The sequence below is a fragment of the Lissotriton helveticus genome, chromosome 1_1 (assembly GCF_964261635.1).
Source record: "Lissotriton helveticus chromosome 1_1, aLisHel1.1, whole genome shotgun sequence".
NCBI classification, from domain to species: domain Eukaryota; kingdom Metazoa; phylum Chordata; class Amphibia; order Caudata; family Salamandridae; genus Lissotriton; species Lissotriton helveticus.
In genome coordinates this window covers 132,435,069-132,459,310 of record NC_136057.1, presented here as the reverse complement: position 1 = coordinate 132,459,310, position 24,242 = coordinate 132,435,069, and the positions used below count along the sequence as shown (strand labels likewise).

At 48.5% G+C, this 24,242-nt stretch overlaps 1 protein-coding gene across 5 annotated transcripts in view; it reads right to left on the bottom strand.

The window, feature by feature from the left end:
- LOC144769768 (N-acyl-aromatic-L-amino acid amidohydrolase (carboxylate-forming)-like) overlaps positions 1 to 24,242 on the bottom strand; it is a 263,725-nt gene that overhangs the window by 54,632 nt on the left and 184,851 nt on the right. Inside the window, exon 1 of one of the 5 annotated variants that reach the window (XM_078654265.1) lies at positions 4,025 to 4,074. The exons of the other annotated variants lie outside the window; for them this stretch is intronic. The gene's annotated coding sequence lies outside the window, so the exon portion shown is untranslated. Of the gene's footprint in view, positions 1 to 4,024; positions 4,075 to 24,242 lie in introns of those variants that run through there. 5 annotated transcript variants of the gene reach the window in all.

Here is a 24,242-nt window from a genome sequence, read left to right as displayed (position 1 = left end):
GGGTCAAGACTGATTTGCATATACCTGGGTCTGAACTGGGGTGGTGAAGTGAGCTAAAGAACGATGATGGATTCAACCCAGATCTGTGACTGGGGGTGAGGGTCTGGAAAGTTTCAGCGCTCCGTCCATCAACTCCTTCTGTTTGCTAAGGGTGTATTTAAAGCTCAATCTAATAGGTCCTTACAAAGAGGTAATTGAGTCTCAGTAAAGAGACAACTGTGGACTTATTACTAATGACAAGATCTTACTTTATGTTAAAAAACCTAGAAATTCACAGAAAAAAAACAAAGGATAAAGTTACATTATAGTTAGGTATGGTAATATTATCATTAATTTAAAAAATCATAAATTTACTGAAAAAATTATCATTAAAGTGGTATTATTGATTTGTGAAAACATCAGTTAAGATGTAATATTTCAAACTCCTGACACTGAAATTCACCATAGACTGGCTCTTATTACTGTAAAGCATTGATAGTTTCTTAGGAGGTCGGCTACCCAGTTAACTTGCAAACCTAGAAATTGCATCACACGATGCTTCCAGTTGCTGACATCTAGAGTCAGCAGTCTATCCCAACCCAAATTTGCAGAAAATAAAATGTACAAATAGCTGAAAGTTAGAATCTTTATAATGGGTATGCCTCCAATGGTAAATTTCCTAGAACAAGTGTTTTTAGAACCACTAGTCAAGACATATGATTTTTTTAATTTAATGAACCTTAAGTTTAAAATCCATCATAAAAGAATTAAAAGCATCCAGTAAAGTTTGTAAACCATTTGCAGTGCAGGAGAACAACACTGACACGTCTACGTACAGCAAAACAGGGATGGGTTGTTCACCAATTGTAGGTATTTCGGGGGTTAATGTCTTTAAAAATGCATCCAATGCATTATATAAAATAGAAATGAGAGGATGAGAGGATGTGGTCTAACGGCTAGGGCGGTCGACCAAAAATCTGGGGAACCGGGTTCGAGCCTCAGCAATGATGCTCAACATCCTATTATTCTGGGCAAATCGCTTAATCGCCCCGTGCCTAACAAAAATGAATGTGTCCTTGTGTAACGCAACTGGTGCTCATGTAAAGCACTCCGATACCTTCGGGTCAAATTTGCACTATATAAAACTCTGAAAATAAGTAAATAAATAAATAAGAACAGGGCCAATTTGCAGCCTTGTCTGACTCCCCTTGTAACGTGAATAGGAGACTTCAGGTCACCCACCTGGGTATATATCGAACCTGTATTGTGGTAAGTTTGTTGCAAACTTTTCAAAGTAAATAATAAGGGGGGATCGACACCCGCTTGTTCCATAATATCCCAGAATGTGTCTCTATCCACTAGGTCAAATGCTGAGGAGAGGTCCATGAAGCCCATATGCATGGACCCTCTCTTGGCCTGAACATATTCGCCCAGTATAAGACACAAATTTAGAGCCTGTTCGATCATGCCCCTACCCCGACGGAACCCTTATGGGCCTTGGAGAAGAAGGCTCTATCTCCCGCCCAGTCTTTCAACCTCCCTAAAATCACCCAATCAAAACTGTTTGCGGGGCAATCAATAAGGGAGATTGGCCGATAATTTGACGGGTTGTTCTTGTTACCATTTTTATGTGTGGGTATGGTCACAGACTTCAACCAAGACTCTTGCGGGCCTGTAATGATTATGGCTCTAAAAACATTGGTAATTACAGGTGCCCATAAATCAAGGTTACACTTAAAAAATTCTACTATATATCAAATTTACATTTAAAAATAATTCAATTAATTTAACATTAGTTGCTAATGGTGTTAGTTTAATTCCCTGCCTCCGTCATTTCCTACAGGAGTGCGTTGCAGTACCAGTGGCTGCCCAAGTGTGGTGCGTGACTTCCCTAACATTGGGCTGGAGTACAATTAAGCCTCTTTTGAAACTTATTTTATCTATCGAAAGAAAAGGATTTTTATTACAGAGGGTAAGAACTGGGCGTTCTGCCTCAAATGTACGCAATGTGTGTTGGAGCTATTAAGTTGGCTGTGGTGCAACTGGCGAGTCAAAAAGACCCCGTAACCACTCTGAAGCATGTCAGAAATACCAGACATACGAAAGTACAATATACAAAAATGCCTTATGCACACACACTCGATATCATTTGCAGTCATGTCTCTGTATAAACACACAATTGAATTAAGCCAAGAACAACAATAATAATCAAATTTCTTTGCACTTGTCGCTGTAGTTTCAGAGTTTTAATGGTTCCACAACCAGCCGACACGTGTTTCGTCGCGTTTGGAACAGTGTGTTCGCGACTCCTCAGGGCTGCGGTAAAAAAAACAAAAGAAAAAAGTCACTCCACCGGTGATAATTTTGCCCCGGCGGGGCCCGTGACCAATAGCGAGGAATATCTTTGGAAGATTGCCGAGTAAGATGGCGGGTTCTGCAGATAAAATCACAAAGGGATGAAGCTCCGTCGATAAACGGTCTATGAGCGCGACTCTATGTGGAGATCGCACTTGAATAGTGTATTCTGGTCCAGAATCGGAACACGGCGACCCGGGAGGATTTGATTCAGCATACGCTTCACGTTTTACCAAACACGCACCTACTTGGAGTTATCCGCTCCAGGCTGAATGCCGGGAACACGTCCCGGGCTTACAGTACAGAGAATACACTACTATTCAAGTGCGATCTCCACATAGAGTCGCGCTCATAGACCGTTTATCGACGGAGCTTCATCCCTTTGTGATTTTATCTGCAGAACCCACCATCTTACTCGGCAATCTTCCAAAGATATTCCTCGCTATTGGTCACGGGCCCCGCCGGGGTGGAATTATCACCGGTGGAGCGACCTTTTTCTTTCGTGTATTTTACCGCAGCCCTGAGGAGTCGCGAACACACTGTTTCAAACTTATTTTATGACCTGCATGGACATAGCCTTTTGTGGTCCCAAATCCCTCCTTATATTTATTTCCCTTAACCCCACCCATTTTTTTTATAATTATTCCCTATTTTCCCAACAGACCTGCTGGGCCCTCCCGCACTTACTACACGTGTGGAGACCTCGAATAGAAAAAACTGGAGCGACGAGGCCTCCGCCGTAGGTTAGTGCATTGCAGTTTGGGATACGTGCATTGTAGTACTACTGTAGTGCTATTTCATGTACTACAAATGCAGTTTGTGAGTCAGGCCCTTGCTTTTCGAACCTCTATTTGCCTCGTTTCTTCATTTAATGAGAGGCATATTTAGGATTATTATGGGATTGACTTTAGTCAGGAGTAGTGGGGCTTTCAGTGCTTAGTCCATGAAGATATAGGGCCTGATTCCCCAAACAAAACTCGTAAATCCACCCCCTTTCATGTGCCCTGAAGCAGTGCCGTAGCTAGACCCTTTGGCGCCCATGGAGTGGGGGGCGTTTACCACCCCGCTATAGCCGCGGCTCATGCATGTAAGAGCAGTGCGGCCCGGTGGGGGGGTTTCGACAGACGATGACAAGGGGAAATTATTTATTTATTTAATTTTCTCTCTTTTCGAAATCCCCTCCTCCCCACATGCTTCACCATTGGTCTGAAAGGGTATATATAGATTTAGGAGTCTGGGGAATTCACATCGATTTCTATCAGTATACCTGGACAGCTCCTCGAGGCGCAGGCTTCCAGGTACAGCACTAGCAATGCTGTAAAACTTTGCATTGGGGAAGGAACTAAACATATACTCATTTTTTTTTCATTTTCTTTCTTCATGGAAAAAACATTTCTCCCCATGAAGAAACCCCTTCCTCTACACCCACACGAAGTGGGGGCGGGGCGCCTTCCTTCCATCCTGGAAAGTGATTTTTACCCCTCCCTCCCCTGGAGCAAATTCCAGCTGCAGGATGTGGCAGGCAGAAGAGAGGGGTGTGAACAGCCACAACCTCTAAAGCTGGAGAGGTTCACACAAGCTTAAGGCACCACCTCACCCACTCACTCCATGCAATTGTGGCGCAGAATTATGCGGCTCTAAAACCATTCGCGCGTGCTATATATATTTTTAAGATGTGCCATGAACATACCTTTAAGGCTGAAAATGTTTTTTCTGAGTAAGGCCCGGATCTGTTCAAGTTTTCAACCTCTGTCCTTTGAGTAAAAGGAGAATTCCACCTCCCCTGGGGGCAGCCTCAGAAATGCAGTTTTACACCCAGGCCTGGGAGGGCGAGTTCTAACTCAGTGTGTGCTCTGCGTCATCTGAGTAAGGGGGTGTACCCTGTGTGTGGGGGGGGGGGGACTTGTACATATAAAATGTATATCCCCACAGCTGTAGGGGCAAAGAATCAGGTTCCTGCGTCTGATGTTTACCAGGTGGGCAGAAATACGATTGTTGCAGTCAGACTGTTTTACCGGGGAATGTCTCATAGCAACATCAGTAGACTGGTTACTTATAGTTTTAGGCATCAAAGACTTAGAAAGAAGATTTTAGGAGGTTTATTTAGTGTTTGTGTGGAGAGTGGACATTTGTAAGCGCTTAGAGGTGTGACAGCGTCACTAACTCGTGTTGTATTTCGGGGGGTCCGGGCTCTGCTAACTTGGCGAACGAAGGCAGCTTTGTAAGAAGGTATTCGAAAGTTTTGTTTATATTATTATACATTGTAGCAACGATCACATAATGTAGTTTTTTTCGTCGAATTGCGTGGACATGTTTTATGTTTTGATGCGGTCCTCCAAGGTTTCATAGTCATGAATAAATGCTCTTGTAATTTACTCAGTGCAGCTGCCAGCATTTTCACCCTGTGCTGAAACTTAAGGTGTTTTATTGGAGAACGCATTTTAATTACTTTCTTTTATTTATACCATAAAGTTTTATTACCACTACCATTAGTTTGTCTAGTGCTCATGCGCGTTCCTTTGCCGGTGCGCGCCCCCGCGCTTCCTTCCTAGATTGGCACCTGTCAGCGGTCTTTTGTGAAAGACGCATTGGTTACACGTGGCCAGCTGACCTGGAAAGAAACCCTGCCATTGGTCGCCCTTGGCTGTTTGTTTTGGCGCTTTTATTTGGTGTATTTGGTGATTTGATGATTGTTTGCTCGGAAGTCTTGGCCTCGCATAATAACTCAGTGCTGGTCCCTGCACGCATGCGCCCCTTCAGCTGTTTTACTTTGCTGCCATGATCAAATGTCGATGCATTTACATTTTTTTTGTTTGCAGAAAGGCTTTCCAAGCAGGAACTGAAAACACAGGCTCTTTAGCAGAAGGATGTACGTGCAACACGGTGCTGTGTTTGTATTCAATATAAACACACCAAAGGTGATGGGGGGTGCATGCAAGAATCTACCCAGTCCGAACCCTATTCTTGCAGGTGAGCCGGGGGCAGCTTGGATCCAGTTTCACATCGAGCATGGCACACACGTCTGGGCGTCCCCGTGTCACTCAGGGTGGTGCATAAACACACCAAAGGTGGTGAGGGGGTGCTTGCAATCAGTCTAACCGCTGGCAATAGCTCGGGGTGGCACTCTCCAGCCCATCCTTCTGTTGCCCACCTTGCCACCTTAGTTTGGACCCAGCCTTTTATGCAAATCAGTCTTGCCCCTGCTGCAAAGGGAACAGTGCAGCCCGAACTGCCAGGCCCGGCCCTCCCTGGACCAGAAACGAACATCCTGGGACCGGTTTCGCCCCCGTCTGGGCTCATCTGCCGGTAATCTCACCCTCAGAGTCAACAGACTCTTCCTGCTGCTTAAAGGCCCTCTGGGGAGGAGGGGGTAGGGGTGACACTTAACACACCCGAAGCAGAACTGCCAATAAGACTGCCCTCTTTCAACTTCCATAGTTGTGTTGCTAATAATGGTATGTGTTTTAGCACTGATGGGGGCAACGCACAGAGAGAGAGAGTGGGCACACATTACTAAGCACTTCCCCCACCAAGAATCCAGACATGGGGGGAGGAGCCAAGATGGCGACCGGAGCAGTTGTGTAAGCTCCCGGCTCCGCCAGCCCTTGAGCCCCGCTGTACTATCCTGCCTGATATCCTGTCTGATTCACCGGCTGTTTGAGCGGGGACGGCGCGCTGATATAGCCCATGTTCCTCCGGAATCTCAGATCGTCCGGAATGCGGAGATAGCCTGGTGCCCGTCCTGACGCCATTGCCCCGATGTAAATCGTCGCTGGATGCCGGACCTCGGCGGAGCGGAGACGGCCAGCCTGCCTGTGGGGCGCTCATAACCTGGGAGGAGCTGCCTCCCCTGGATCGCGGACCATCGACCACAGCGCGTTGGATGCCTGGAGTGTTATATATAACGAATACCTCGCGAGTTGAAGGTGGTTCGCACTGCACGTCCGGCTCCTTTGTTACGTGCTGGGAGAGGGCGACTTCGGCTCCATTACGGGACTTGCCCGGACTCGGTTGACCGCCCGTTCGCCCTGACTACCTGTTCTGGCCGGTGGGGGCTCCTCACCGGCGACGCTGGACTGCGCCTGGTGGCGGTGGGAGACGGGGCAACTGCTGATCCGTGTCGACCCCCCCATGTTTCTGTGACTGGCTTGTGGGCGCTATGGATGTTCCCGCTGACTCGCGGAATGGAGATGGTCGTCCGTTCTTGACCTGTGCCTGCGACGCTATGGCCGTGACGGGGTCTAAGTTGCCTGCATCCACCTGTGTCGCGGGCGCAGGAGACTCACGGCCTGCCCTGTCCTATGGTGATGTCCTGTTGGCCCTTGGTGAATTGCGAGCGACGCTGTTTCAAGGCTCCCACGGGCTGAGCGAGAAACTCGACGACATAGTCTTCGACCTGGCGCAGATACGGAGAGGCTGCTCTCGGCAACAATTGCTCACTCCCCTGCTGGTATCTGTGACCGCTACTGAGTTGCCAAGTGTTTCCTGCGATGCTGAGATTCGTGACGACTGTACTGGCGCTTACATACGATCGCTTACCGACTCTGCCTGTGATACATTGTTCCCACACTCGGTGAATGCTTCATTGTATTCATTACCACTCTCGGCGATGGGACTACCGGCGAGGCGACTTCTGGCCCCCTTGAAGACTTTCACGCTAAAGCCTCCGTTATTTCCCCTGTTTTGTTTGTGTTCTCAGGACAATTTCGAGACTCTTTTGGCTGTGATCATTGCATTGTCGGGTATGTGGCACCGGCCATTTTGTATATGTGAATCTACTCCTTCTTCCTTGCTTCCATCTTGTTTCTTTGTTGTAGAGGGGGTCGGCATTGGTCGTGGGGTGTGTATTGAGGGGCATCCGAGATCGGGCCAGGGTTAGGCAGTTTCTCTGCTGTATTGCTCTCTTCCCTGGCGGGGATTGGGTCGAGAATGCTATGTAGAGTGGCTGTATGACCTCAATTTTTCCATCTGGATTTGTCGTTCTTAGTTGTTGCTTGGCTCTCGCATTCAGGGCATCCTTTGTGGCATTGTAATTTTGTTTATGGCATAGTCGGCGCCCCAACTGGCTATCCTGGTACCTTGTGAGCTGTTGGCTCTGCTACACTCTCTTGGGTGCCCGACTTGCCAACAATTTTCATTGGGACAGGGGGATTGTTTGTGGAGAGTGGCGTCCATTTCGCTTTTCTTTGTCTTCGCACTGCCTGGGGCGGCCATCTTGGTCTTTGTTTCAGTTGGGGCGGGCTCCGGTCGGGTGCCATGGTGTGGTGGTCGCTTGCGACCTGCATAGTGCAATGGGTTTCCGGGTATTTACTGTTACTGGCCTGTTAGATGTGTTCTCAAATTGCGGCACCTTTTTGGCGCGTATTGAAGTTATAGCTCCCCACATTTCTTTTGATGTTCTTATCTATCCGGGCACTTTCGACTGTGGGGTAGAGCTGCTCATATCCTGTTGTTAAATCTATAGATGGGGTGGTGACACATGTGCTGCTTCCCTGTCCTGGGTGTACCTGATTCTGTTCCCCCTTTGAGTTTATGGCCTTTGACTGTCTCGATTTAAATGGCGTAAGAATTGCAAATGGCTGGGTGCCCGGGAGGTCTGGTATTGTGTGGGCTCCTCCCCACCTTCTTCTTCTTTCGGGAGGGGTAGATTAGCTTAGTCTTTTCTTCCCCCCTATATTTCATGCGTGAAACTTTCTTTTTCTTACCACTTTCTTTTTCTTTCTTTCTTTTCTTGGTCTATATTTCGGGTTCTTTCATGGGCGACAGGCACATTGCTGGGGGGGGGGTAGGCCGTAGCCTCCGCATTGGTGTAGGGTGGGGGGGGAGATTTACTTTTTATTTAGTTTCTATGGGCCTCTTTTTCTAGACTTTCTGCGCTTTCTTGTCTTTTGCTCTGTTCTGGGTCTGCGATTGGGGTTGGCAGGGAGGGGGGGCGATGTGGGTGGTGCGTCAATGCTGACTGAGGCTCTTGTTGTTTTACGCTGTACTGCCATACTGCCGTGCTGTTCATTTACTATTGCGTAAATACTGTGCCTCCTCCTGTCGTGATGCTAATGTGCGGACTCAGTTCTCCTTTGTTCCTATTCTTATTGATTATATTAATTTGAGCAAAACCTTTAAAATTAACCTTTACTGCTCCTTCTCCTCGGCGACATGTTCCACCCAGTGTAATGACTATCGATTGCTGTTCTGTCGCCTGATGCCGCTGGGGAATTGCATTGCTTACATTTGTGCTTCAAAGTATTTGTGGCCGGCCTGACGGTTGTAGGCCCGTATTTGTTCTTTTACTTATGCACAATAAAGGTTTTTAAAAAAAAAAAAAGAATCCAGACATGCTGACTTTAACAGCGGTTGCTTACAGCGCCACGAAGCTGCGGATGCAAGCGCTAGACGAAAAAGATGTCAGGTACTTGCCCATCGACTGCAGGAAGAAGACCCGGTTCTCAGACGGGACAACGTCTGCCAGGGGAAGTGGCACCCCGGGCCTCAGCGCCCACCGCCCGAGTCTTGGCGTAGCCCTGAACCTCCCGGCCCGAGTCTTGGCACTAGTCTGAGCTCAGCGCTTCCTGGCCCAAGTCTTGGCACTAGCCTGAGCTCAGCGCTTCCTGGCCCGAGTCTTGGCGCTAGCCCCTGCTCAGCGCTTCCTGGCCCGAGTCTTGGCGCTAGGCAGAGCCCTCGTGCCAGCGAGGGGCGCGGCTGTCCCGCCCTGACCCCCGAGGCGGTCCCGGGAGTGAACAGACTGGCTGCGGCTTCAGAGAGGCCGCTGTAAACAAGCAGGAGCTCTGGAGAGAGGCCTCCAGCCGGTGACGCTGACAGGCGCGGGCCTGGGATGGAGGAAAAGACCTTTATTACAAATATGTCACACACCAAAACACTGGTGACACCCTGGCCCCATCGCCAGGCCTAAAGTCTAAACTTCACCCCGGCCCTAAACCACCCCCCCTGCTCACAGGAGTGACGGCCACACCCAGAGCACCCCCAGGGGACCACGCCCAGGGCCTACACTCACCCTCTCAGCAGGGGCATGGCTGTCAGTGGTGCAGCAGGCGCAGTGGCACCGGGCACCAAAGGCCCGAGGGGCCTCTGAACCCCGGTGATTGCTGTACTTGACTGCCCAAGCTGTGAGTGTGGTTTGAACCAGGGCCCCTGCTCTCCAGCCCTCGGCTGCCTTCTGTGCAGAGCGCCTAGAAGGCCCCAGCAGCCCTTACTTGCTATGCAACTGCTCTCCAGACCTCAGATGGCACCGCGCACAGCGCCCAGAAGGCTCCAGCAGCCCTTGCTTGCCATGCCCCTACTCTATAGACCTCAGATGCTGCCTGCGCACAGCGCCCAGAAGGCCCCAGCAGCCCTTACTTGCTATGCAACTGCTCTCCAGACCCCAGAAGCCGCCTGCGCACAGCGCCCAGAAGGCCCCGGCAGCCCTTGCTTGCTATGCCCCTGCTCTCCAGACCTCAGATGCCGCCTGCGCACAGCGCCCAGAAGGCCCCAGCAGCCTTTGCTTGCTATGCCCCTGCTCTCCAGACCCCAGAAGCCGCCTGCGCACAGCACCCAGAAGGCCCCGGCAGCCCTTGCTTGCTATGCCCCTGCTCTCCAGACCTCAGATGCCGCCTGCGCACAGCGCCCAGAAGGCCCCAGCAGCCTTTGCTTGCTATGCCCCTGCTCTCCAGACCCCAGAAGCCGCCTGCGCACAGCGCCCAGAAGGCCCCGGCAGCCCTTGCTTGCTATGCCCCTGCTCTCCAGACCTCAGATGCCGCCTGCGCACAGCGCCCAGAAGGCCCCAGCAGCCTTTGCTTGCTATGCCCCTGCTCTCCAGACCCCAGAAGCCGCCTGCGCACAGCGCCCAGAAGGCCCCGGCAGCCCTTGCTTGCTATGCCCCTGCTCTCCAGACCTCAGATGCCGCCTGCGCACAGAAGGCCCCAGCAGCCCTTACTCTCCAGCTCTCCTCTGACCCCTCTTGGGGTTCTGACCTCTGACCTTCAGGCCTCAAGGCACTGTCAGGGCGGCTGGTTTAAAAACTCAACCAGTGGTTAGACCAGTTCCCACTGTAACCCACCATCCGAGACACACTGTAGATTTCACAGAAGCTTGCCTGGTGCTGGTTTAAACGGATCACCGGTTCTCCAGTATTAGGGGTGTCTTTAATAGATTCACATGCTTGAATATTCCCCGACGTCGAAGTGGGAGTCCCACGGGACATAAAATAGCAGTTATATATATATATATATATATATACATAAAGAAAAATATTTTAATCATACTTATACATATGAAATGTAATACATCTAAAGTATAGAAATAAAGTTGAAAGTACCATAGAACTGAAAAGGGCAATTGAAGCCTTAAAGGGAGAATTCCTTTAGTAGCATATCAGTGTCATTATAATAGTCCACATTCCAGTCAATCAGGCAGCAGCACCTTCTAGAACCTTCTCCTCAGAAGCTCAGGCCCTCAGATTTTCTACCGCACGTCGTGTGAAGGGAATCTCCCTGAGCTCTGCTCAGTTTTTTCTACTTCTATTGCTTACTTCAACTCTTAAGATGTCTTCAACTAAAAAATCTTTATTCAGGCCATGTTCTTCTTGTGGAAAGCTTCGCCTTTTTCATGAAGATCCTCACAGTAAGTGCATTTACTGCCTTTACCCGGATCATGAGGTAAGGACCTGCAAGTTTTGCAGGACTTTCTCTTCAAAGTCTTTGAAAGATAGAGAGGCCCGTCTCCTTCTGTGGCTACAGAAGTTGAAGACTTCAGAAAATCCAGCTTCTGACATAGAGAGCGTGTCTTCTTTCCATTCTAAGGCCTCTCTTAAGCGTGGGTCAAAAACAGAGATGCCTTCTCCTTTCCTTAAGAGAAAGAAGCTCGTTGACACCTCTAAAACTGTCTCCCCACGGGATCTGCCAGCCTCTACACCTACGGGACCTGGTTCTCTGGCGTCGCAGTCCCAAGCTGTGCCCTCGTCATCAAAAACGGGCGCCGGCTCGTCGACGACTACGAGATCCGTCGACGCTGTACCAACCATGACGACGACATGTTCAATGTCAACGAAGACAACGACGACAACGTCTACCTCGTCGGCGACGCTTCAAGAGGTGAGACCAATCTCCTCCATTGTTAAAATATCATCGATGACCATCAAACCTGTCTCGTCTACGGCTCTGGCTAAAAAGCATACGTCGGCGAAGACTTCGTCGACGCGTTCCTCGTCAATCCTCGAGAACGGTCCCATCTTCGTCGACGACAACATCCTCGTCGATGGTGACCAGCCCGTTGGCAGCAACATCATCGTCAACGGTGTCGTCTACGCCGACGATACCACCTTCGTCGACGACTGCCTCGTCAACGGCGAAACCAATGACGACGGCATCTTCTTCGTCGACGACGGAGGCGACGGCGCGAAAATCTACATTGACGAAAGCTAAGGGGAAAACATTGTCACGGCCAACGGCTCCAAAACCTTCATCAGCGGGTCCCACTTTGACAATACCATCTACGATTGTTTCCACTGCCACCTCGTCGACGGGATCGTCGATGACACACCATTCACTTGCTACTGCAACTACTTTCACAGTGGTACCAGCTTCAGTGGTCAAACGCCCGGTTCCACTAGACTTGAGTCCTATTACTAGTGGTGCTAGTCTTCCAGCACAGTTATTTGAGTCCGCAGAAGAGAACTCCATTGATGGTTCTTATGTGGATGACGTTTTTCGTCCTGCGTCCAGTCCTTCTGAACTCAATATAAAGTGCCAAGAAGATGAGGATGAGGAGGAGGGGAGTGCTCTCTTTCCCGTCCATGATGATCAGTTTGATGCACCTCATGAGGAACCAATGACTCAAATACCGTTCTCTTTGGTGTCCAACCTGCAACATATGCTGGACGATTACAATCGCAGATTCCCTCCATCTGCGTCCACTTCACCTGCTCCTCAACCTTCGGCGCCAGCACCAGTACCTGCTGTAACGCCGAGGTCACCGGTTCATCCACAGCCGGATACAGATAATGATGAGGATGTGCACCAGGACACAGATCAGGATGATGATGACGTCCTCACGGATTGGGATAACTATAGGGCCCAAACGCCGTCTACACCACCGACATCGCCCTTGGCTTCCCCGCCAGTGGACATCGGAAGTTTCCACAATCTAATGGTACGTGCTGCCAAGCGTTTCCATTTGACCCTGGAAGTGCAGCAAAAAGATTGCTTCCTCTATGATTTCAAGGACCAGCCTCTAAAGCAGACCCATACCATACCAATTATTGATTTTATTTGGCAAGAGGGTCTTAAACTTATGGAGCGGCCAAATTCCATCCCAGCTGTACTACCACGTCTTGACAAGAAATACAAGGCGTCTGCAGACTCACCAGCATGCCTTGTTTCACATCCTAAGGTGGACTCAGTCGTCACGCAGGCGGCCCAGAAGTGGTTGCATAATCCTGCCACTCCGCTAACTTCTCCTCCGGACCAGGAAGGGTGCTGATTAGACTCTATCGGAAAGAAATTCACCACCATGGCTGCCACAACGGTCAGAGCGGCCAACTCCCTGGCCATCCTCGGAAGATATGACCGTCAAATGTGGTCAGAAATTGCAGCTTTGGTTACCCAGCTTCCAAATTCCATCCGAGCCGAGGCCCAGACAATTGTCCAAGAAGGAGAGAAGATCTCTTCGGAGATTATTGATTGTGCTGTTGACATTTCTTCAACAGGATTTAGACAACTTGCTGGAGCTGCTGTTTTAAGATGCCAAGGCTGGCTCAAATCTACGGCTTTTCGCCCTGAAGTACAGGCGAGAGTTCTTGACTTGCCATACGATGGTGATTCCCTTTTTGGCAAGCATGTCGACGATGCCCTGGAATCCATCAAAAAAGACATGGATACTCCTCGTGCCTTAGGAACCCTCCAATACAGGAAGCGGCCTTTTCGGGGAGCACGTGGCAGAGGCAACTCTTCAAATTTTCGTGGCTCCTCCCAGTATCGTTCCTATGGGGACAACAGGCAGAGATACAATTACCAGTCTCAAAATCGCCAATCCGATTTAAGACCTTATCGGAGAAAAACAACTACAGAGGTGGTACCACCTCTAAAAAGCAGTGACTTCCCCAGGATAAAGTGTTCTCCGACTCTGAAAATTGGAGGTCGAATCTCCCAAAACTTCTACAATTGGTCACTTATCACTTCGGATCGTTGGGTCCTAGATGTCATCTTAAAGGGACACGTTCTCGAATTTACAAAATTTCCCCCCACCCTCCAACCCTCTGGCCCGCCCCCAGCTCATCTAAAAGAACTGTTGGCTCAAGTCAAGATCATGATACAAAAAGGGGCTGTGGAAGTGGTTCCTCGAGTGCAACAGGGCAAGATCTTTTATTCCCACTTCTTTTTAATCAAGAAAAAGTCGGGAGAGTGGCACCCCATTCTGGACTTACGAGCCCTCAACAAGTTCATCAAATCACAAACATTTCGGATGTTAACCTTACTGGAAATTTTACAGTACCTCAATCCCGGGGAGTTCCTCTCCACTATCGACCTCCAAGATGCATATTTTCATGTGCCAATACATCACAAACACAGAAAATATCTTCGCTTCACTGTCGGATCGAAGCACTTCCAGTTCAAGGTGTTGCCATTCGGCCTTCGTTCAGCGCCGAGAGTTTTTACAAAGATAATGTCTCCGGTCGCAGCTTTCCTTCGCCTGTAGGGCATTCAATTTTACCCTTATTTAGACGATTGTCTGATAAAGGCTCAGACATGTCAAGCAGCAAGGCAACACACTCAGACTTGCCTGACACTTTTTCGCACCTTGGGCCTTTCTGTCAATCAGGAAAAGTCTCATCTTCACCTGACAGCAGTTCACGTGCCAGGTGTCTCCAACGCCCTTGCCGACTCTCTCAGCAGATCACTTGCAGACAATCACGAGTGGGAACTCCACCAACCCACTCTGAAGTACATCTTTCGTCAGTGGGGCCAACCACAGATGGATCTGTTTGCGACTCCGACCAACCGCAAATGCCTACGCTTTGCAAGTCGGCCTCCCCACAGAGAGTCGAGCGGGAATGCGTTTTCGTTCAATTGGTCGAACAAATTCGTTTGCGCTTTTCCTCTGCTCCCTCTCGTTCCGCGCCTGTTGTACAGGATGAGGCTTCAACCCTGTCACATCATACTGATTGCGCCCAGGTGGCCATGTCGCCCATGGTTCACGGATCTCCTCCTATTTTCCCAGTGCGATACGATTCTTCTTCGCCCTCTACCTCACCTGCTCACCATCAACCAGGGACGGATTTGCCATCCGGATCCGGCATGTCTCCAACTGCATGCTTGGAACCTGAGCACAATGAGTTCGCACGTTTGAATATTGCTCCGGAGTGCAGGGAAGTGCTGGCTCATGCACGCGCTCCTTCCATCATTAAGACATAACAATTGAAATGGAAACGTTTTTGTGTCTGATGTCACAAGGAAGCCCTTGATCCGATGCATGCCAAGCCAGAGCAAATCCTGCCTTTTTTCTATCTCTAGCGAAGTCAGGACTTTCTCATTCCACTCTTAAAGTCTTTCTGGCAGCGATTTCTCGCTTTCATCATGATGGTTCCACATCACTGTATTCCTCTCGGAACATCCGGCAGTTCTTCAGGGGCCTCTTTCGAATGTATCTGCCCATACGTCGTCCGCCACCTGCTTGGCACCTGAATCTGGTTTTATCTCAGCTCCTCCTACTCCTTTTGAGCCCATCCATTCAGAGGACTTAAAATTCCTCACGTGGAAGGTTGCTCTCCTACTCGCGCTTTCATCCTCCAGGCGAGTAAGTGACATTCAAGCATTCACAATTTTCCAAGGACGCTGTTACTTTACGTACAAATCCAACATTTATCCCCAAGGTTCCTACGGATTTCCATCTTAATGAGCCTGTCACTCACAGGACTTTCTTACCAAATCCTCAGTCTCCCTCTGAGCGTTCTCTACATTCCTTGGATTTAAACCGTTGCCTGAAATTCTACATTCAGCGCACCGCTCCTTTTTGAAAATCAGACCAGCTCTTTGTGGCCTATGGCCGAATGTGCAAAGGACAGCCAGTCACTAAACAATCCATTACTAGATGGATTTCTTCTGCCATCTCCTTCTGCCATCAACTGGCTGGGAAGCCTCTTTCTGCTCCGGTGCGAGCACACTCGCAAGGGCTGTGGCATCATCTACCGCCCTCTTTGCTGGAGTGCCTCTGCGCCAGATCTGCAGGGCGGCAACGTGGTCGAGCAGACACACGTTTACGAGGCACTACTGTCTGGAGTCAGCGGACGCTGCAGACGCTGCTGTGGGCCAAGCAGTGCTACAAAATCTTTTCAACTACGGTGAGCCTCTGTTGCTTCCCGCCTCCTGTCATAAAAGGTTTTGCCATATGCCTAAATGTATGCTATGTTCATATGTGCACTGACTTTACTTACTTTGGTTTTACACTGCCTTTTATGACTCATGTATTGGTTTACTGCTTTCTATTCTTATTCAAGCATGTGAATCTATGAAAGACACCCCTAATACCGAAGAAGAACATTAGTTACTTACCTGTAAACTGTGGTTCTCCAGTATTGGTGTCTTTCATAGATTCACATGCGACCCACCCTTCCTCCCCTCAGAGGCTCTCTTCTCCTCATGCACTATGGCTCACTTTGGTGCTATGAAAATGTGAGGGCCTGAGCTTCTGAGGAGAAGGTTCTAGGGGGTGCTGCTGCCTGATTGGCTGGAATGTGGACTATTATAAATGACACTGATATGCTACTAAAGTGAATTCTCCCTTTAAGGCTTCAATGCGCCTTTTCAGTTCTATGGTACTTTCACCTTTATTTCTATACTTTAGATGTATTACATTTTATATGTATATGTATAATTATGATATTTGAAACCGCAAGTAACTCGCAGCAGTAAGACTTTTTGACATTGCATAATAAATGACTCACCATGAAAAAATTGTCGATATGGCCAGGTGTTATATATTGAGAAAACGTCTTACTAAAGGACTGCTGTGGGAGGCAAACATCATCTGAGTCCCTCCTCACTTGCCACCACTTAAGAACTGCCAATCACGAGAGACACTATATGGTTTAAAAAAGCGCGCTGTGCATTCGAATCTCAATGCCTCTTTTTAAGCACTGAAGAAAGCTACGGCTGAAACGCGTCTGCATTTAATAAAAGAGCTTTGTCCCCCAGAGTGCCTAAGCGAGCAGTATTTTGGCAAGCCTTGGAGCTGATATAAGATGTGAGTTCCACCCTCACACACCTGTGGCACCCGCCTTAAGAGTTCAGCGAAGCCTGCATCATGGTGGAGAGTGGAGCGTAACTTTATGGCAGGAGCATGAACCGTCTCCAAAGGATGTTTCCCGTCGGCCTGAAAGGATGTGAATTATACAAATTCATGGCACACAGTAATTTTACCGCTGCCAACGGTTGCATCCTGGTGTGATATCGGAGGCTTGGCGTGGGGGACTTAATGCGCAGCTAATGGTGGCAACAATATTTGAAACCGCAAGTAACTCGCAGCAGTAAGACTTTTTGACATTGCATAATAAATGACTCACCATGAAAAAATTGTCGATAAGGCCAGGTGTTATATATTGAGAAAACGTCTTACTAAAGGACTGCTGGGGGAGGCAAACATCATCTGAGTCCCTCCTCACTTGCCACCACTTAAGAACTGCCAATCACGAGAGACACTATATGGTTTAAAAAAGCGCGCTGTGCATTCGAATCTCAATGCCTCTTTTTAAGCACTGAAGAAAGCTACGGCTGAAACGCGTCTGCATTTAATAAAAGAGCTTTGTCCCCCAGAGTGCCTAAGCGAGCAGTATTTTGGCAAGCCTTGGAGCTGATTATATATATATATATATATATATATATATATATATATATATATATATATATATATTCGGCTCAAATTTCTTCCAAACGAAAGAACTGACTGCACACCATACGTGGGAAAATTAAACGGATTTATTTAAACCGTTACTGCAACAGGACGCGTTTCGGCATTGCGGCTTCTTCTTGCTGCTAAGCACAGTTACCTGCCACAATCTTTTAAATAAAGTTTAAGGCGACAAACAACATAATTGACATCAATGATGGACAAATGTATATGTGTTACTGTGGCAGACATCTTAGAATGTATTTAAACATTATTGAAAGTATAGGAAAACAACAGATTCAATCTAGCCGTGTATCGGCTTATAAATTGCACATTTCATTAGCATAGTGATAGAGAAAAAACTAAAGTCTAAGGAACAAAATTAAGTCTCTGGATAATTAATTATAATTCTCTTTCAATGTTCATAAGGAGTAGAATCATTAATCCTAAAAAATTAATTGTTGTTTGTATAATTTGTTGGCTCCCGGTGAAACAGAGGGTGGAATTTAAGAGTCTGTGCATTGCGCATAAGACGCTTTATGGACAGGCGCCTGCCTATATTAAGGAACGCCTGACTCCATATCTGCCTAAACGGACTCTTAGATCATCCGACGCCCAGCTGTTGGCCTGCCCCCGTTTTAAAATGGCAACTAAGGGTGGAAGAGCCTTTTCCATACAGACTCCACTGTTGTGAAATAAGCTGCCAGACTATCTTCAGAAAGAGGATAGCCTCTTATGCTTTAGGAAACAGCTAAAAACTCTTTTGTTTAGAGAAGCCTTTGGATCTATATAATTTATTGCTTTTTCCCTTCTTTCTGCGTGAGATTTCCTGGCTGCTCCTTTGGTCATAAGCGCCTTGAGACCTGTAGGTGAGATGGCGCTATATAAGCTAAAGTAACAATAACAATAACAATAATATGCTATCTATATATTACTGCTATTTTATGTACCGTGGGACTCCCACTTCGACGATGGGGAATATTCAAGCATGTGAATCTATGAAAGACACCAATACTGGAGAACCACAGTTTACAGGTTAAGTAACTAATGTTCATACTCGGTCAGCTCATCGAACATTGGATACTTCCAGGCACTTTGTAGAACTTCCCTGGCCTTTTGAGCTCTGCATGCAGGTTACAAGGAGGAGTTAAATGCTCAGATATTGCGAGTTGGACCGGTGCTTCGGTGTTAAATTGGAAACAAAAAACGATGGACTTTAAATATATTGAAAACAAAATGGAGGTAGAACTAAAGCTCCTGACTGCTTTCGGCCTACTGGGCTAGCGCTGCGAAGTGGCCTCGAAGGCGACTTTGAAGCACTACACAAAACATGTCAAATAAACTGACAAGTATTACATGACGTTTTACAAATCGGATGTACGTTGTTACAACGCATGCTTTTACCACGCATGCTGTTACAACGCAAGTTTTACAACGCAAGCCTTTACAACGCATTGCTTTGGGGGGTGCTGGATAGTGAATAGTTTAATTTACTATTCCAACTCCAGTCCCCGTGGATAGTAGGGAAGGTGTTGGATAGTAAATTAAAAGTATTCCCTATCCTAGAGCGCCCCCCAGCGCAATGCGTTGTAATAGTTTTCGTTGTAAAACCTGCGTTGTAAAAGCACTGCGTGGTAAAAGTTGCGTGGTAAAGGATGTTTCCCTTACAAATCTAATGTAAAGCTCTACTGAACCAGAAACCATGCCCTGCGCTGTCAATCACACATCAGGTGTGACGTCACCACTTCCAACTTGTGGGAACTCTGAACAGGAGCTGATCCCGGACCCTGAGAGGCCAAGGAAGAGGCCTCGGCCGGGTGAAGGACCAGAGCACACAACTGTGGAAGTAACTATCACTCACTGAAAGTGCTTCTTTGCCTAACAAGCATTGGTGGCACACATCAACAGAAAGGGGGCCACTCGCACCCTGACTGATGTGGTGGAGCTGAACCCTGGCAGAGTATCCTGTGAGATATCTCCTCTGTCCTCTGGGGCTGCAATGTTAGAAGCTGCTGGAAAGGACTTACCACGAGCAAGGTTATTCTGAGGGCCACTGGTGGAATTATGTGGTAGGGGAGGGCCAAACTATGCTGCAGGGTTTAGTAACTTATGTGACTAGAAAAGGCAAATTATACGGCACATTTTATGACAGTAATACTTTGTTATTTTGTCATTTATACACTTGTTAACACCGTCTGGGACTAATTTTAAGACCCTCACATAGCAATAAGCAACCAGTGAACCTTTTCAAACCGCCTCCCTCTGCGCGGCAACACACGTCGCTACCTTTTTAGTAACTTTTGAACCGTGTGAGCTAGAAACATTTTTTTTTAATCTGCAGATCATGCAGCAGATGATGGATTATGTGGCAAATGCGGCTAATCTACAATGATGCAAAAATCGCTGCGGCTGCACAATCAAATAAGTCCAGAGTCCCTGGTTGCGGTGCGTTCACAGCATGGCATTGTAGTACCGCATGTAAGGACTAGGATGGACACATTTTCCAGATGTTCGAACCTCTGCCGGGCAGTGCTGAGGTCTCTAGTGTACTGCGAGGCTTTTCTGCCTCATGGACTTTTCAGTAAGATCTCAGGACACGCCGGGACCGGTAGAACATTTTGGCCATGGGTATTTTTTACCATGATACATGCGTCCAGTATTTCTGTGACTAGTAAATAATATTAAAAATCGCCCTATGCGCTAACAGGTCACTCCGTAGAATTGGGAATTGTAGTTGGCTGGAACCCAACCTACCTTAGGCATACTAATAAGACACGTTGCAAATTCTGACTCTCTAAGATTTAAGACTATCACCTGGATGTTGGCCTGCTGGGGTCAGCAGACCTCCATGTCTGTGATTGCTTTTTAATAAAGAAAACTTTTTTTAATGCTTCCCATTATCCTTAAAGGAAACCAGTGACAAGCTGCCCCAAAACCCAATCCGAGGATAACAAGTGAACAGTCATCAGGGCAGGGTTGGATTGGGATTACAAATAGGCCCGGGCACGCTAAAAAAAGTGTTCCACATTTGGATATTGCCTTTTCGCAAAACACTGCTTTTGCTACATTTTAATTAAAAAACGGAGGGTACGGGGGTTAAAAAATGCATGGATTTGTTTACACTGGTGAAACACACCTGAAAACAGGTGAGGCCATATTTGCTCAGGTCCCCTGCCTGCTCAATATGCATATATTAATGGGCTGGCCCAGCTGGAGAAAGAGAGAGACACCTCTGCCTGTTAGTAAAAGGGAGGTAATGGACACCCATCTGCCGCCAGAAAGGCCACTCAGGCATCCACTGGGCAGCTTGCGGCATCGAACTATGCAAAAAACGCCCTTATCGGCCCCCCAGGCTGCTCACAGCTGGAATTCGGATACCGGCCCCTCGGGCATTTCCCGAGTGCCCTCGTTACCAATCCAACACTGCATCAGGCACTCACAAGGGTGACCAGAGGTGCAGGACTGAAGCAGTCCTTATGGAGGTTGACTTTTACATATGGTTGTTTCTCGCACACGCAGTCAAATGTCTCCGTTTGAGGCGACTCGGTGCTTCACAAGGACAACCCTGATGGTGTAGGTTTAGGGTTTTGGAAGATCTTCTATACGTAATTAAATTGGGGTGATGGAGAACATATTTACGAAAGGTTTTCCATTTGATATCTTGAGAGCTCTCCATTGACAAGTATTGATTTTGTCATCAACACTTTGCAGAGAGGGAATTTTGAAACGGCGGAGTATTTTACAGTCGTTCATATAAATAGGATTCCCCCTAACTGAAGAGGTACAAGGGGTAATTCTGAAAGAACAAAGAATCACAGTGTCCCCTCTTTACTCAATTTTTAAACTGATCTGCAACAGCATCATCCCCACTAACCCTGTTTCATAGGATAGGAGTCGCTTCACTACACCTGACACCTGTAAGGTGTCTGTATCCGGAGTGACATCACAGCTGTATAAGGATGTGTAACCAGTCTAGCTGGTCAATGTGCGTCTCACATTTTTCACCCCGCCCTTTCCAAGAATACTTTCAGTTGTAACATATCAAGGTCTTGGGGATGCGGGTAAAGTCTTAAAATGGTTTTCGTCATTTTTGCGGGATCGCAAGCGGGCTATGCGTTTGAGAAACTTGCACTCTACATCTTAGCCAGTTTTATTGGGCACCCCACAGGCCCAGCTGTGAGCCCCACTTTATTTAATCTGTATGTCACTCCCCTGGCCAAACTGATTGAGGATGATGGATTGATATTTCACTTACGCTGATGATACTCAGTCGATCTTTGATTTGACCGGCGACCCAGATCAGTTTTTATCAAGCATCACTGGACAAGAGTAAATTGGCCTACCCTTAACAGCACACAACCGAAGGGATCACCTCTGGTAAGCAGTCAATGTGGACTGATGAATGGTGCCCCACATACTGGTATCTCCAGCCCCGTCCAATCTCAGTATTGTCGGCTACAAATCTTGGAATTGTACTTGACTCTAAGCTCCCTTTCCCCCACATATAGATAAGTTAGTGACCACTTGTATGGCGCCGCTGAGAGTTATTCGGGGAATTCTTCCACTGAGCCAAGCTGCCTCTATATTAGATTATTATTCATGCACTAATTCTGTCACGTCTTGATTATGGAAACTCCTTGTTTGTAGGCTGTAGGAGAGTAGGGTCTGCTATCCTATGGTCACCCCAAATTTTTGCTTTTTGCTTCACTGGTTTTCGACTACTGAGGCTGTGGGCCTGCTGATCAGACCCCCAGCCTGCTGTTCTCTCACTAAATTAATGACACATGTGCTATAGGCACATACCAATTGGAAATGGACTCCTTGTCAGCCCCTGTAGAATGCACTATAGGTGCACAGGGCACAGGAGCCACTAAGGCCTACCAGGGGCTGCAGCATATCTTTTGCCACCCCTGGCTGGTTCTTAAATTGACACAACTGGCTGATCACTCAGCTGGGGTAAGGTGGTGTACACACCCCTTGCTTAGATATAGTATACCTATGTCTAAACCTATATCTGGACACATGTAAACCTGTGAGCCACTCCTATAGACAGGCCTCACCAATCCTGGAGGCTGGGTGCTTGGTTTTTATGTGAGATGGAGCTCTAGCATGAGCTGAGCCTGTCTGCAGCCGTCGGGAACAAATCCCTAAGCTGTTTCAGGATAATGCCATACCATATACTATTAAGTGCCTTATAATCCTCGCGGTTATTTAGCAACTCTGGTTTGGCTTTATCAAAACATGTCGTGTAAGGTGTCATACGCTTTGGAATACCATCCCCTCGCCAGTTCTGGCGACGGGGATGGCATTCCACCCCTCTAGAGGGGTAAGACATGTTACTTTACTTTAATGCGGTTGATTTCTCCAAAGACCTTAAGATCCCCAAAATGGATGCCTCTGCCACAGACAAATGTCTGGACCCCTGGAGCTGACCGAAACCCAGTCAAGGGGGTCCTGGACAAAGGGTTTCCTGTCACAGGAGGGTGTCACCGCCCTCCAGACAGGAGATAGTGTATTGTAGCAGGGAGGTTTGAAAGAAACCAGACACTGCCTGGGGCGCACAAGGCTGCCCCTTGCATAATCCGGCCAAACCGGTTCTGGGGCACTCCAGCCCTCGTGCCAGGGCGGCCTGGATCAAAGGAAGGGGGTGTATCCACCCACTTCCTGGGTCCCACCCATAGGAGGGGACCTAGCAGGTAATCACGCCCACCAGATTCGAATAAGAGTGGGAGCAGTGCCAATGCACATCAGATTTCCTGGAAGAAACATTTGAAACGATATTCTGGACCCTTCGCCCTCCATCTCAACGTGGAAGCCCGAAGAATCTCCCTTGTGGTCAAGGAGTGACCACCCTGCAGCAGCAGGCACCATCCAGCCCTCGACGTCTACTTAGTTGCAGTTCCCGCCGGAACTCGAGCGACTGAGATCGACGAGATCAAGCCTGCCCAGCTTCTAACAGCCCGATCCACAGTCCCTGCAAAGCTGAGACCCGTGGAGGCGACCGGAAGCGTGGGGCACGCCATCTTGAAGTGACCACGAGACGCTGACCGTGCAGCCCACGAGTGACCCTCGAAGCTGTACACCGGGGTTTGAGAAGCCCCCACCCTGAGCTACTCCTGAGCCGAAGTTCAGCCCTCCACACTCGACGAGTGCTGCGTGGGGCCCTTTGGCACGATTTGGCTCAACGCGTTGGCCCGGTCACTTGCCAGCTGGCTTGTGGTCCCTGTGCCGACGAACTACAAAAGAAGACTCGTGATTCTGGTTGCTCCAGATCCACACCAGCTCCCCTGAAAGGGAGCCCCGACTCTGACCTTCCTGGTCCGAGTGAGACGCCATCTTCCAATCCCGCGTGGATTGCTCTTACCAAGGCTTGTTTGCTCCAAACCGGAAGCCGACTGCACCGACGGTGAGAGCCTGCGTGGGACAGATCGTGACCTGCTCCTGGACGTCGCAGATGCCCCAGAGCCCACGTGACAGCGGAGAGAAGCGCCTCGACGACCACCTGATTGCGCCCGACATTGCCTGGTTCCGTCCTGGTTCCACCCTGGTCACTGCTGAGTGACCCAGACTCTGTCCCCTCTGCTTTCAGGTACTCTACAACTTGAGTCCACCCTTGGACTCCACCGGACACTTCGTCTTCACCCTGCCTGCAGCCCTTTCAGCTTCAAGCACCAAGAGCCTGCGTGTCAAAACCCGACGCCACTTCGACCCTGTGCACCCACTTCCTGTGGGTGAGGTAACTTTGCTCCGCCGGTGTTCCCACACTGGTGCACACCTCTAGGGTCTGTGTGTTAAGTTTTGTTCCTCTAGGTTCAGCGGAAGTGTCCTTAAACTTTAACTATTTGACTTTTACGCACCATTGGTTAACATTGGTGCATGCGTGCGCTTTCCGCACATCTCCCGAATCCCGAGGGCCATTCCCGACTTCAGCATTGCTTGTCCTGACTGCTCCCAGCGATTCCCTAGGCCCTAGGCCTAACCACTGTTCGAGTGGCCTCTCTTATACCACTTGTTTAGTATATGGTTCGAGTGGC